The 13,722-nt window shown below is 41.3% G+C and overlaps 1 protein-coding gene and 1 long non-coding RNA gene across 4 annotated transcripts in view; one reads left to right on the top strand and one right to left on the bottom strand.

Annotated features, from left to right (window-relative positions):
- The window catches only part of LOC144017998 (uncharacterized), a 260,312-nt gene that overhangs the window by 149,878 nt on the left and 96,712 nt on the right, over positions 1–13,722 (top strand). The gene's annotated exons all lie outside the window — the stretch shown is intronic.
- Positions 5,863–13,722, bottom strand: part of mafa (MAF bZIP transcription factor a) — an 86,716-nt gene continuing 78,856 nt past the window's right edge. Inside the window, exon 3 of the mRNA XM_077520049.1 lies at positions 5,863–7,172. The gene's annotated coding sequence lies outside the window, so the exon portion shown is untranslated. The remainder of the gene's footprint in view (positions 7,173–13,722) is intronic.

Raw genomic sequence — 13,722 nt, 5'->3', positions numbered from 1 at the left:
AAAAAAAGCATCATTTGGTAAGTTTTCTTTACAAAAGCAATGAAGGAAAAAAGATTAGCCATTTAATCAACATGAACAGGAAACTATAATACAGTGTGTTATATTGATGTACATTTAACAATTTTCTAGAAAAGGAAGACATGGATATAGTTAGTCTGCAGACCGTGTTTATGATTCATGGCTAGGTAACCTCCTCATGGGGTATCGCGGTCACAAAAAGATATTGCTCAGTAAGTAAGAAACACATCAGCATCATATTCTCAGTTCTCCCCACAAGTCCAGGTCCATTGTCCACACTCGTTATAGGCAGTACTGTGTCCTCACTGGGGGTCCATAAACACTCGATTCCACATAACCGCCTTTGATAAAGGAGGCAAGTGACTCCAGGAGCATGTTAATGTGCTTTCCCGTGAAGCTTATCTCAGACTGGGGGTCACGGAGGCCAAGTGGCAAGGGGCTGATCGCCATTGCAATAAGACCCTAGAAGCTGTTAGCGCAGCTTACGACCCCTCTGACGATAACGCAGCCAGCCCAGGGCCTACTTTTTTGAATAATCAAAGTGTTCATTCAAGCCCGTGTGGGAAATAATATCCACCTTTACAACAGTATAGGGCGTACTCAAATTAACCTCTGCTAACTGAGACGGGGGCCCATTGTGATGTGATATGAGGAGACGTAATTGTCGACCAGCAGCAGTTTTCGCATTAAGTACACTCCGCAATCTCAAAGAGCCTCTTCATGTGTTTTAACTCATTCACTCCCGGCCATTTTTACAGAAGCAAGCCCGTTCGCTCCCGGCTGTTTTACTGAATTTTGACTGATCTTGCAAGGCCCACAGAATATTGTGTTCTATTGCTATAAAAACTCGGAACCTACCAAAAGAAATATTAAAGTCTCTTCTTTCATCACGAAAAAAAAAAAAAAAAAGAGCATGTTTCCGTTTTGCAGCAATTAGCATTAGAAGAGAGCTAAGTTTAATCAGTTTTCACAAATCTATTTAAAATTGTAAGTAATTTAGCTTTTTTTCTAGATGGCCCTGGTTGATCTCCTTTGCTCTGCTGCCACCTGCTGGCCGTTTGTGTAATAATTACCATTTCTGCAACCGTTCTTTGCAGTTGAGAGGCTGCATCAAAGCCTTCTGTATGCTTTAGCATTTAAAAAAAAAACAAAAACGTATAAATACGTCTTTGGGACACTTAAAACATAAAAAAAACGTATTTATACGTTTTTGGGAGCAAATGAGTTAATGAAATTTAAACTAGAGGGAACGTCAAAAGATATTACAGTACACAAAACGAACAAAAAAAAGACATGTACATGTTTGAGAATGTATATTTCTTTATGCACTCCGAAACACCTTTTTGTAAGGTCCATTGATAATGCGGTAATTAAGTGGACAACTTTGATGGCATATGGTCGCTTACACCCTGCTGAGCTACACTTTCTGCTGTATGGGAAAGGATGAAGGGATATTATGCATAACTGTCTTGAACGCTACAAACGTCTCACTACGCTTAAACTGAAGGATTACGCCTTGTTCGCAGCAGGGAGAATATAGCATGCGGTCCTAGCCGATCCTCTTAAGCCACTTGACTCTACATTGTGAACCCTGAAGTCCAGCCAGCAGTTCTAAGAGCCTCCGTCTGAATAGGAGCAAGCCATCTTCGCGTGGTCTTAAATAAGCCTGTCTAAGCTACCAGGAAGTCCATTTGATGTTTTATTTTAAATACATTAGCTTCATCAATTGTGCTTTAAAGCATGCAAATAGCGTCGTAAATCAAATCTGTCAGAAAGCAGACTGCACAGCTAAACATTGCGGGGTGGAACACCACCTGTCTACACCTTCTGGTCATTTATTTATTTCAACAGCAGAGTTGTACATAATCATAATTCCCTCGCTTTCTTGTTTTGAACAAAGTCAGTATGTTTTTTCCTTGATGCTGTAGGATTCCTTTATAGGGGTTCACACACACACACACAAAAAAAGGACGTTTTGAAGCATCTGTTTCCCCCCCATTACCTTATCAGAGGCTAAATATTTGGTTTAGAGCATTTATCAATGACATTACTCTCAGGCGTGTCTGTCCAGAGCTTTGTTGTTGTCGTTGTTTTGGTTAATCCGATTCTCTATATTCCTCGTTAAATCTTCCTGGGCCATCACAACTCAGTGAGTGGCTTGATAGCTAACTGTTTATACAGAATAAGGAGGGAAGATGAGATTTAAAGGCTCTAATATTCATCCCTGCATCATCTGTACACTATGACATAAGGAGGGGCTTCTCAGTCTTAGCTGCTTCCTGGTCGCTAGAATAAAGCTTCTAGGGTCTCGCTATCTCTTGTCTGTTTATATCATGACATCATAACAAAGTGAGTATCTCAACATATGAACTATATAGCCACCAAAAAGTACAGTTTTTTTTTTTATGCCAAGGGTGGGATTAGGAGCAGAGCAATTGCCACCAGTTGTCCCACTGTAATCCTTTCACCTTTAACCCCACAACCCCAAACACGACTGGTTTGAGTTCGCTGTTAATTGTGACACCTCGTCAGCCGTCAGACACTTGGTGTCAATGTGGCAGCAAACACATTTTCGCTAATACGCAAGGTTGATTTTGCGATCATTCTTAATTGATAGCGAAAAGGAAATAATGTGGTCATAAATCCACCAAAGGCTTTCTTGTGGTCTTGGATTTTTAGCTTATGAATGTTATTCTTTTACTTATCCTCTACCATGAAAAATACATTTTAATGATTGTCCCTCTGTGAATCAGCTTCAGTGGTCCACACTGCCAGTGATGACATTGAAGAGGTGTTTGTAGGGATAGGCCCGGCCGATTATCGGTGCCGATATTTGGCATTTTGACAAATATCGGCATCGGCCATGTTTTGAATCTGAAGGCCGATAAAGCTCACTGAGCAGGGGATACTTGCGAACATAGCGAATTTGGGGTTTTCATCAGGATTTGTAAGATGTTCGCAGTCAGTTTTTATTTGTCGTAAACACATTTGGAACATATTCACACAATTTTTCACCGCGAAAATCTTTTTGAAACGTTTTTACGAACCCTAACAAAAACCCCAAATGAGCTACATTCACATGAATTTGTTACTCAGTGAGAAATTATATATAGTTTGAAAGAATTCCCCCCCCCCCCCCTCCCCATTTTACTGCAAATGAATATCGGCTTGAAATATCGGTTATCGGCCGACTTGACTACAAATAATCTGTATCGGTATCGGCCTTGAAAAAACCATATCGGTCTATCACTAGTGTTTAGTCAGATAAACGCAAACTTTTCAACTCGTTGAAAGAATGGGTACGACGGTGATCAATCCAGTAAAGGCCACATAAGTTAATTAGCCGAAAGTGCACTGGAGTAGACAATATCTTCCATCCTGACTGACACTTATGCGCTCCAAGTACGGACAAGTGCAGATACAACATTTATCAGTATATTCATCTACAGTAAATATGATTACACTTTGGGTTGGGCTGATGGGAAGATAAATCGATGAGTTGATTTGCTGATAGGTAAAAATGATTTCAATTGTAATGGTAGACAATTGGGAGAAACCGCTCAAAGAGATGGATGAACAAGCTCATTCAATGGAGCACAGCGAACGGATGCAGAGGGGAGAAAAGTAGTCTAGTGGGTGAGTCTGCGTCCGTAGAATTCACTATCATTTGCATCCCAACAGCCCACCTTCCCACCCACATATCCATCATGTTAATATACCTACAACATGGCCAACTGGGTAATATATCTTTGACCTGTGATTACGCTAACAGCTTATTGTTTGCACACTGAACATTCCCATTATGTTGACGATCTGTTTACATACTGCCGCGCTCTTTACATTAGTCTGCGCGCATGTGTGTCTTGTCTGTGTGTGTTAGGCAGCAAAAATGACATATTTTGCTGTGTTTGTGTGCATGTTTACATACGTCTCGATCCTGGCAAGGGGATTGGTTAGGAAATCCTGTCCAATGGTCATGTCAGGAACCCTCTACTAATGTTTTAAAATGTATTTGTTACAGTAGTGGTAAAAACAGAGCATTGTCACGATGACGTCACGGTGTTTACTGGAGGCAAAAACAACCGCTGGAGGCAACGAAGTGCAGCTAGACGTAAACAACGTTTGTAGAAAATGTCGTCTTGTTGTGTTTTTGGTTGCCAGAATCGTGGACAAACAAAAACTTGAAATTCTACCGCATCCCAGCCTCTGCCAGTCAGATTAATCGCAGACGGCTGTGGTGAAACGCGATTAGGCGAAAGGACTGGACTGTCTGAGACAATCATCAACAATGCTCGTGTTTGTAGCGCACACTTCATACCAGGTAAGATTTAACTATCAGCTTCAGCCTGGACAATGATATGGGCTAGAAATAGTTGTGATTGAAATTACATAAGTTAGTCATTATTTGTGGGATTATTTTTACACTTACAAAAAGTCCGTGTTTACATGCTACATGCGCGAATGCTAACCGCTAGCTAACCAAACGTTAGCTGTATGTTTCAGTTTTGTCGAGACGAAATCCCCCACAATGGTTCCGATAACTTCTCGTCAAATTTTTGTAGGAGAGGTACATGCCTCGTATATCCTCGTCTTCCGCCCCTGTCGTTGACTTGGCAGCACTTGCGACCGCACGACACAAAAGTCCTCGCTCAAGTTGTTATATTCTAAATTTTGAACATGTCCGTTCAAGATGTAGTTAGTTGTAGACATGTAATGATTTATAGGCCTTCAGTTTATATTTAGTATAAACGCTCAGTTTTTCTATGAGGTAGATTTAAATATCGGCCATTACACGATGGGTAGTCCCGTTAAATCATCTATCCAATTCGTGAGTGCGTCGGGGTCAGTAAATGTCATCCCATCAGTCAGAGTTAACGTTTTAAAGTAACATTCATGGTCGTGGGGAGTCAGTTTACTCACATATTAACGCAAATGGCCGTTTTCCGCGTACTTCCCGACGTGAAGTTTCTGTGAAAATATGCTGACCGGTGTTAGAACCACACGCCACTGAGGTGTTTTTGCCTCCAGCTAGGCCCCGCCCTTTAAATTGCGTCATATTGTTTACAAACTTTGAAGGGGTCTATAGGGAATCATATAAGTAACCTCAATTCCAAGCCTCTGGTTGAGTTGACAGCAGTGCTGATTCGCACAAAGTAAACCTCAAAAGTTAGTACCATAACGTGCTACCATTTAAGGTCAGTGGGGGGGTTGATCTCTTCAATGTTGTTGTTGACCACAACCAATTACTTTTAAGGGTAAACGGACCAAGAGTGCACTTGACCAAAAGTTGGATGCTGTTTACTTTTCAGAGCTCTACTTTGGTTTCGGACTTCTCTGGCAGCGTGTCGACTCGCTGAGATGTACAAATCCCTTTGACGTTGGATGAATGGACAGCTGCTGGCAGGATGCCCTGTACCACTTTGTAAGCGGCCATTTAATTGGCGCGCCCCAGTTTGCCTGCCTTTTCTTCACCCCCCCACCCACGCTCACTGTGGCCAGGTTCTGTGGGACATCAAAAGTGAGGTTACGTGCCCTTTAAAAAAATAAATAAATAAATAAATAAAAAAAAAAAAAAAAAACAAGTTTAAGACCTATCGACTCTGATGCTGCCTTTTTTGGCAGGGTAGCAATGTTCACTATTGGAATAGGTGAGCTAAAACTACATGAGTTGCGTTCCTTGTGAGGAGAAGTGATGAGGTTTATGTAGTGAACGAGTTCCAACTCAACATGCAGCATCCCTGGCTATACATTGTGGAAATACTGTACATATATACAGTGGAAAATACTGCTGTGTTTTGGTTGTCAACCTCTTAGCATGTGCTAGCTTATATCACTGAGCGTCAATGTGAACAATTGTTTTTATTCGCCAACAATGACCATGGTCCTCCTCGTGCCATGCAGCAGGGAAGCAGATTGACGGAGTCGGAAATAAGTGACAGAAGCCGCTGTGCAGATCACTCACTGAGAGGTAGGGGGGTGTAAAATGGTGGAAGTAGCCGCTTTCAGTTCCCTGTTGACCATGTAAGAAGTTTTTCTTTCGTTCCCGCTGAGGGTGACTGTCCACCGGTTTGGCATTTTATCTACCAGTCCATTTGGTTATCATAATTGTCCACAGAAGACAGAAGAGGAGTCACTGTTTACATTGCAGTCGATGAGGTGTTCTCTGCCCCTTTTATTAGGTCAGGATGAGAGCACCAGCAACCATGCAAAGAAAGAAGGTGCCACTCGAGTGAGGAGGTGGGCAGGAGCAATTACATGGGTCATGAATGGGGGGAAATAATATCAGTAGAAAGAAAACTTTTCCAAGACGTGAAAGGGAGAAAGTTTGTGATTTTTACCTTGTAACGTCACAAGCTTTTCTACAAATAGTTTTATCTATCTAAGATCTTAATGCAGTCTAGCTAAAACTCGCCATTGTGTTTTAGATTGTTTACATTATAAAACAAAGCTTTGTGGAAACCTTTTTTCTAAAATATCCACATATGATGTTGAGATCTACAATATAGCACTGAAGAGCTGCAGTGATACACTATGTAATGTATAGTGTTTCATGCTTTTGTCTTTGTCTCTATTTACATGTACTAAAGTGGATACTGGAAGGGCGAAGACGAGGCCAATGATAATTGGAAGCAATTTTTGCCTGTTTTTTTTTTTTTTTTTTTTTTTTTTTTCCTGTCCCAATAAGCTGACGAGAAATGATACTGGAAATGATAATTACATGGTGTCTGGAACAAGGAGGATAGTGGCTTCATGTGGAAAATGGTGGGCCATGAGGACTATACACATCGTGAAGGTTTATGGGATGGTGAGAACGACGTGGTATGTGGCCCGCATTAGCAGTGCGGGCACGGTTTTATTATAATCTATTTACAGAAGCATGCATTAGTGAAGTTCCTGCTGAAGGGGAAAATAGTCCTCCCGTTGTCACTGTCTCTTTGACTTTAGTCTTTTTCTTTTTTTTGGTCATGTTTTGTAGAAAAAAAGCTGGAGGTAAAATATCAGGGAAGGAGTCAGAAGGAGCAATTTTGGAGGAAATTCAGCAGGTCTGTCTTTCGTCCCCTCGGTGAAGACATTTTTCAATGTTGTGCTTTGTTGGTCTCTTCATGCGATTGGCCAGCCGCTCTGATGTCCTAACTGCTCAGTTGTGGAGTTGTCTGAGAACAGAAAGAAAAAAAGGGGGGGTCAGAGAAAAAAAAGTGTAGTTATTCAAGTGTGATTCAGACAACCGCACTCACACATGCGTGTCGCGTTTCCATACAACGGCTCGAACGTTGCGCATGAGAAACTGAAAACCACATTACGAGCTGTATGGTACTTTTGTCTCAGCACGCGGGGTTTATGGTGACACGCAGTGAGTCACGGTCACATTATATAAGGGGGGTGGGGAGGGCTCTGCTGTCACCGATGCCAGCGTAAAAAAAACAAAACAAAGGCAGAGTGACCACCCTGTGAGTGTAACACGGCGGGCCCACTTGGCTGAGATTCAGGGTGACAGTGTGGTCTGCGTGGGGGCTGACTCTACAATCAGCTTCAATTAAGGCCAAAGGTAGACGAGCGACTTGAATGTTGGCACAACTCCAACGTGTCCGTGCATCACGTGAAGTTTTTTTTTTTTTTTTTTTTTTAAACTTGGTGTTGCTGCACATAGCTACATATGTTTGGGGTGTCAAAATTAACATGTTAATAGTCTCTTTAACACAACAAATGTTTTTTTTTTTTTTTAAGCCTTAATGCATGCCGCTTATTTGGAAAGCCCTGGCGAATTCCAGTTGTGACACTGCAGACACTTCCATGCGTTTAGAAATACACTGCAGCCAATGTAGACAATGTAGAGAATCAAGTAAGACTGAACGAGCCGTTTCGACTGTGACGCAATATGCGCTAGGCGGTTAGCAGTTAGCGCTGAGCTAGGTTGCTACAGCTCTCAAAGGGGTCTGCATGGGCACTCTCAGACCCATTTGAGAGCCAAAACCCAAGTGTATGCCCGCCTTGTCACTTGGAGTGGACGGGTGGCATATTTTATTCCACAACTTTGCAGGAAATCTGCCCCACCAATTCACATCTGTATACAGCTACTAACGATAAAACTCTAATTAACGATCAACTATTCAAGAAAATAAAGGGATACCATGTGTATATACAAATATATATCATATATTTGTGGAGAATGCGTCAAGTTGTATTTTACAATAAAAAAAATAAAATGCGCACAAGCCCACAAGTTGCTTCAACAGCTCTTAGTATTAAAAAAAAAATAAAAATGGACTGTTGCTGTCAACAATCTCCAACATAAAATGCTAATGTCATCTAGTGGTAAAAAAAAAAAAAAAGAAAACCTGACGTCAATGCAAATCAGTGTTTCACACTTGTTTTTATAGTGCATCTTTTTAACTTCAAATAACTGGATGTAGTATTATTATTTTTATTATTTTTATCCCTCCATTTTCTTAGCCTCTTTTCCTCACAAGGGTTTGCGGGGGGTGCCGAGCCTATCCCAGCTGGCTTCGGGCAGTCGGCAGGGTACACACAGATGAACGACGACTCACACTCACAATCACACCAAGGGACAATTTAGAGTGTTCAAACAACCTGCCAAGTATGTCTTTGGAATGTGGGAGGAGACCGGAGTACCCGGAGAAAACCCACGCAAGCACGGGGAGAACATGCAAACTCCACCCGGAAGGCCGAAGCCCGGACTCGATCCTCTGCACTGGGAGGCTGACGTGCTTATCAGTTATCCACCATGCCGCCCATTATTATTATTATTATTATTATTATTATTATTATTATTGTTATTAATGAATTTACTGTTTCAATGAGCTAAAAGATACAAACATATTTGTGTTAGGTTAATATATTTTTCCTACTCTAATGTTAATTAACAAGACTGGAAAAAAAAACAACATTTTGTCAAACATTTAGAACAGAAGTAAAATGTGCAATGAATATGCAATTATTCACAATTATTGAAATCATGGGATAAATTCTAATTAAAAATCTGAATTGACTGACAGTCCTGTCAAAAGCACAAAATATCATACTTCACATTCACAGGTTATTTGCAAAACACCAACCATGTTTGTTTCAGTTCATGTCACACTTTACACTGTTCCTTGTTATGAATCATTTGTGTTCATATTTCCATATATTTCCACCTTGGTGCAGGTTTTATCATATCTGGTAGTTTTTTTTTTGTCATAGTCATATCCGTTGTCTCTCTCCACGTGATAATTCCACTTAAGCCACAAATTGCTACAAGCACGACATCGCAGCATTGTCCACCTTTTGTACATCAGAGAGCCCCGTGAGCCAATAACCTCGCCGCAGAGATCACAGCCATTGCCCCGGGCATGCTCCATCCACTCTGAGAAGAAACAGCAGCAGTCAGGACTCGGCAGCTCTTCGAGAGTCAACGTGGTCCCAGGGTGTGTGATAACGGAGTATGTGATGGGAATGCTGGGCCATTTGGACCTGCAAAGCCAGGTGTTAGCACTTCAGCTCGCCGCCTCATCAATAATTGACAGAGGCAAACCAATCAGAACAATTTGCTCCCCGCAGCGAAGTGCTAGAGCAGCCTAACACTGGTGAATCATTAATGAGGCAATTAGCAGAAATGGTTCGACGGTTCGCCCCTCACCGGCAAAAACGCTCCTGCGACGCAACTCGCGACGAGTCTCCTCGTATCGGCGCCGCCGCGGATGATGGAGTGACGTGCGGGCCGACACGGGCTGAAGCGAAGATTGCTTCGAGGCTGGAGCAAGCCACCTTAGACTGCAGCGTAACTTGCGGCGGTGCCGGTTCTCCATCTGTTGACCGCAGCTCAGCGCGCCAATAATGGGAACGAACCCAATTGGCTATCACCACGGGAGATTGACCTTTTATTGGCGGTTGTTACCATTGCACAGACCAACAGATGCCGTCTCCTGGGTGATTCAAGTGTGGGAGAGCCTTTATGGACGTGGATAAAATCGACCTCAGTGACATCACTCAAACATGGCTTGGAGGGAAGGAACAACAACAATAACAGCAAAGATGGCGTTTGCCTTTGAAAGAGCACAGATCCCGGATTGTTGTTTGAGAGGAAAATCAAAGCCTCGAGGGAGCTCCTCGCAAAGCCTCATCGATCGGCCATATTGGAACCATTTCATAGTTGATCAATGCTCCTGTGGCTGCTTTCTCAGCCATGGGTCTAGTACAGGCTCAATTAAACCAGCAACCTTGATCTCAGGAGCAAAACATAAACATGCTAATTGCTGCAAGGATATTAGCAAATCACAGGCTAAAAAAAAAAACAAATACAATAAAACCTCGGCTGACGAACGCTTAAGCTCACGAACTTTTCGCCTCAAGAACATTACATTCGCGAGCATGTAGTCTCTGCCGACGAACTAGTTTTCGGCGGACGAACCAAACCACGCGGTCGAACAGCGCCACGGTGGCGGCCGCGAGAAGCTGACGCACGCTCACGCCGTCCCAGTTCGTCACCCCCTTTGCGGTTTGTGTTTGATAGACATTTTGGACCATATTGAGTGTACTTTTGCTATTATGGGACCGAAAAAGACCCCACCACAGGCTAGTGTTAAGCCTAATGCTGCGTTCTCGCCAAAAGCGAGGGACGGCGATTCGGCGGCGCGTTTGCATTGTAGTCAATGGAGTTCGCGCCACTAAAAAAAGCGAAAGTGCTATCACGTACCTCAAAAAAAGGAGAAAATAGTGCCACGGCTGTTTAGTCCCAGGAAAGAAGTGAAAGTAGTTGGCGGTGCTCACTTTTTGTTGACTCGCTAAAGTGCTCCACTTCCTTGTTCACCAAGGGACACGCCTCCTCCGCTCCGGTGAGCACGAAAGCGCGAATGAGCGGCAACCGTTCCATAAACACTCTACGCGGTGAAACGCTCGCGAATGAAGTAAGTCTACCATTGCTACCATCCTTAAGAACTACCATCACAAAGGTAAATAAAACGACTTTATTATACAGTACAGTTTATTTCTTTAATTACAATACAATAACACATTTATTATACATAAAATAAGGTATATTTTTGTGTAGTTTTAAGGCTTATGTAGTTGAAAATTATGTTTTATAGGGACCTGGGAACGGATTATTCTCATTTTAATGGTTTCTTATGGGAAATAAATGTTCGGAAGAACAACTTTTCGCCTTACACACACTTTCTGGGAACCAATTATGTTCGTGAGCTGAGGTATCACTGTATGGCTTCTTTATTTGATACAGCACATAGAAGCGTGTGATTGGCCGGCGTAATCAGTCCGGGGTATACTAAAGTCACCTGGGATAGGCCCCAGTTCGCATTTCTAATGAGTAAATGCCCTATTAAAAATAAATAAATACAATAAATAAAAATAGACGGTTAGCTGCCTACCCTGATGTGGAGTAAGCGGTTAAGAAAATGGATGGATGGATAGTTGCCTATCTTTTGAAGATGGGATTTTGTTGAGTGATTATTTCTTAATTTGTGATAGTTAGGGTTAAGTTGCTTGTTGAATCATGCCTTCTGACAATTAACATTAAGATTAACATTATATCAGCGCTGGGAAGTTCAGCAACAAAGACCTCCACTGGGAAATGCTGGCAGGCAGCGAAACAGGAGTTCAGAAACAGATTATGCTTAGACTGCCAAAAAACAAACAAACAAACAAACAAAAAACACTTTTCTGTTGTCTTTGCATTTTATGAACAACTTTAAAAAACCTTCTGCACATCATTGATAAGAAGCTAGGTCAGGCTGTATTGCTGATATTGACACTTGTCTTTTTTAATGTTTGCTTTCCACTTTTATGGCCCTCTCCGGATGCCGTTGGGGAAAACAGGAAATTTGGATGGCGGCTTGAGAGAGTCATAACCCTGGAACCTTGGTGTTTTGAGATTAACGTGTAATTAAGATGGTAAATCAATATTTATTAAACGATAGCGTGAAACAAATAATATGAAGTCGGCCATAATGCGTTTCGGTCTTTGTTATAGTTGATGGTGATTTATTGAATTAGCTGGAAAAATCAGTCACACTGGAAGTGTGGAAACATTACAGCAAATAAGTGAATAAATTTTACTGCTCCACCACTTTCATTTTCAATTTTTGGTAGTAAAATAGGTCGAAACCAAATGAAAAGGAGTGGATGTAAAAACTTTAAAGTCCTTATTATTGTTTACATTTTACCCACTAAATACATAACTGAATCGGACATCGGTTGACCTCAATTATGAATTGAAAATAAAGTTGTGCGCCAGTGGCTTAATTATTGATGATGGGCACAAGAGCATGTTGGCAAAAAGGTTTTTACTCTTTTTGCTGATGCTTTATTTTGTATTGATAATTTTTTCATCGAACGAGCCCGCAAAGTCTTGATCTGTGAAAGATGGAAAAACACATCAGGGATATTGGAAATCTAATGTAATATTACAGGAAGTGGAAGCTCTATGGTTATATTGACAGCCATAATGGGAAGATGAAAACTAAGGAAACATGTTTGGCAAGATGATTTATACACTCCTTGGTGTTTAAACAACGTGAATAGCTACGATGAAATAGAGCACGAACACTTTTCCCCCCAAAATTCTATTGCATTCCAAAAACTCTTTATTTATATAAACAATATTTACTGATTTTTTCCCAGCAACTTGACCCCATTGTCATTTTAGTAAGACCAATTTTCGCTTTAGCACAAAATCATATTTATTTCTACAAGAGAATTAAAACAAGAAATATAAGGAGGGGAATAAAAATCAAATGCTGAAATAGTAAAAGTGAATCAAAATTTAAAAAATGTAGACCTAATAATAGTTTACGCAACCGCTGCCTAACACTGGTAATTACAATATTTATTGTCTACCATTTGTGTCTGTAATGTTTAATGCGAAAATATTTTGCTATGCATAAATGTTCAAACGTAATGTTTTAACTTACCGTATTTTCCGCACTATAAGGCGCACATAAGAGCCTTCAATTTTTTCAAAATCTGACTTTATAATCGGGTGTGCCTTATATATGGATCAATATTGACCCGCAACAGGTCTCGCTGTCAAGACGCTATCGGTGACCCTGCACGATCGGTGACGCGCGTGCGCAGAAGACCCCGCCATCTTGGATCGCTAGCTAATACGAATACTTTACCTCAGAGAAAATAATAAAACAGCTGTTTATTCATTTTGGGAGTGAATGGAGTTGTCAGAAATCCGGTGTGTAATCGATTCATAAAGTTTGACTGACCTATCTGACTGTTTTATTGACATTGCCTTTAGCGCAGCACCATCTAATGGATGCATAACGTAACCCCAGCCTTTAATGTAGCGCCTTATATATGGAAAAAGTTTTAAAATATGTCATTCATTATAGTGCCGAAAATATGGTAATAAAGTGCATTATTCTATTTTAATGATATCAAATTGTACTTTTTACCGTAAAGTTTGAGTGGTTGAATGTTATGTTTTATGTAAAAGTTGAAATTGGTCAAATCAGAGACGCTTCTGAAGTTGAAAGAGTCGGCATTAAAACACGTCATGACGCCTGATGGTGTGTACTGTATTTGTATAGTCCGCATAATGCACAAACTCATCTTTTTCTTCTTGAGAGACCTCAAAAATCATTGTGATCGTTCCATCAGATAAGCGCAGTTTTACAGGCCACTGGGTCAAGCGGATCGTGACTCAGTGCAACGCTGCGGAAAGTAGTCATCATTTAACGCCCG

The sequence above is a fragment of the Festucalex cinctus genome, chromosome 4, assembly GCF_051991245.1.
Source record: "Festucalex cinctus isolate MCC-2025b chromosome 4, RoL_Fcin_1.0, whole genome shotgun sequence".
Taxonomy (NCBI): Eukaryota; Metazoa; Chordata; class Actinopteri; order Syngnathiformes; family Syngnathidae; genus Festucalex; species Festucalex cinctus.
This window is presented reverse-complemented; position numbering and strand designations above follow the sequence as displayed.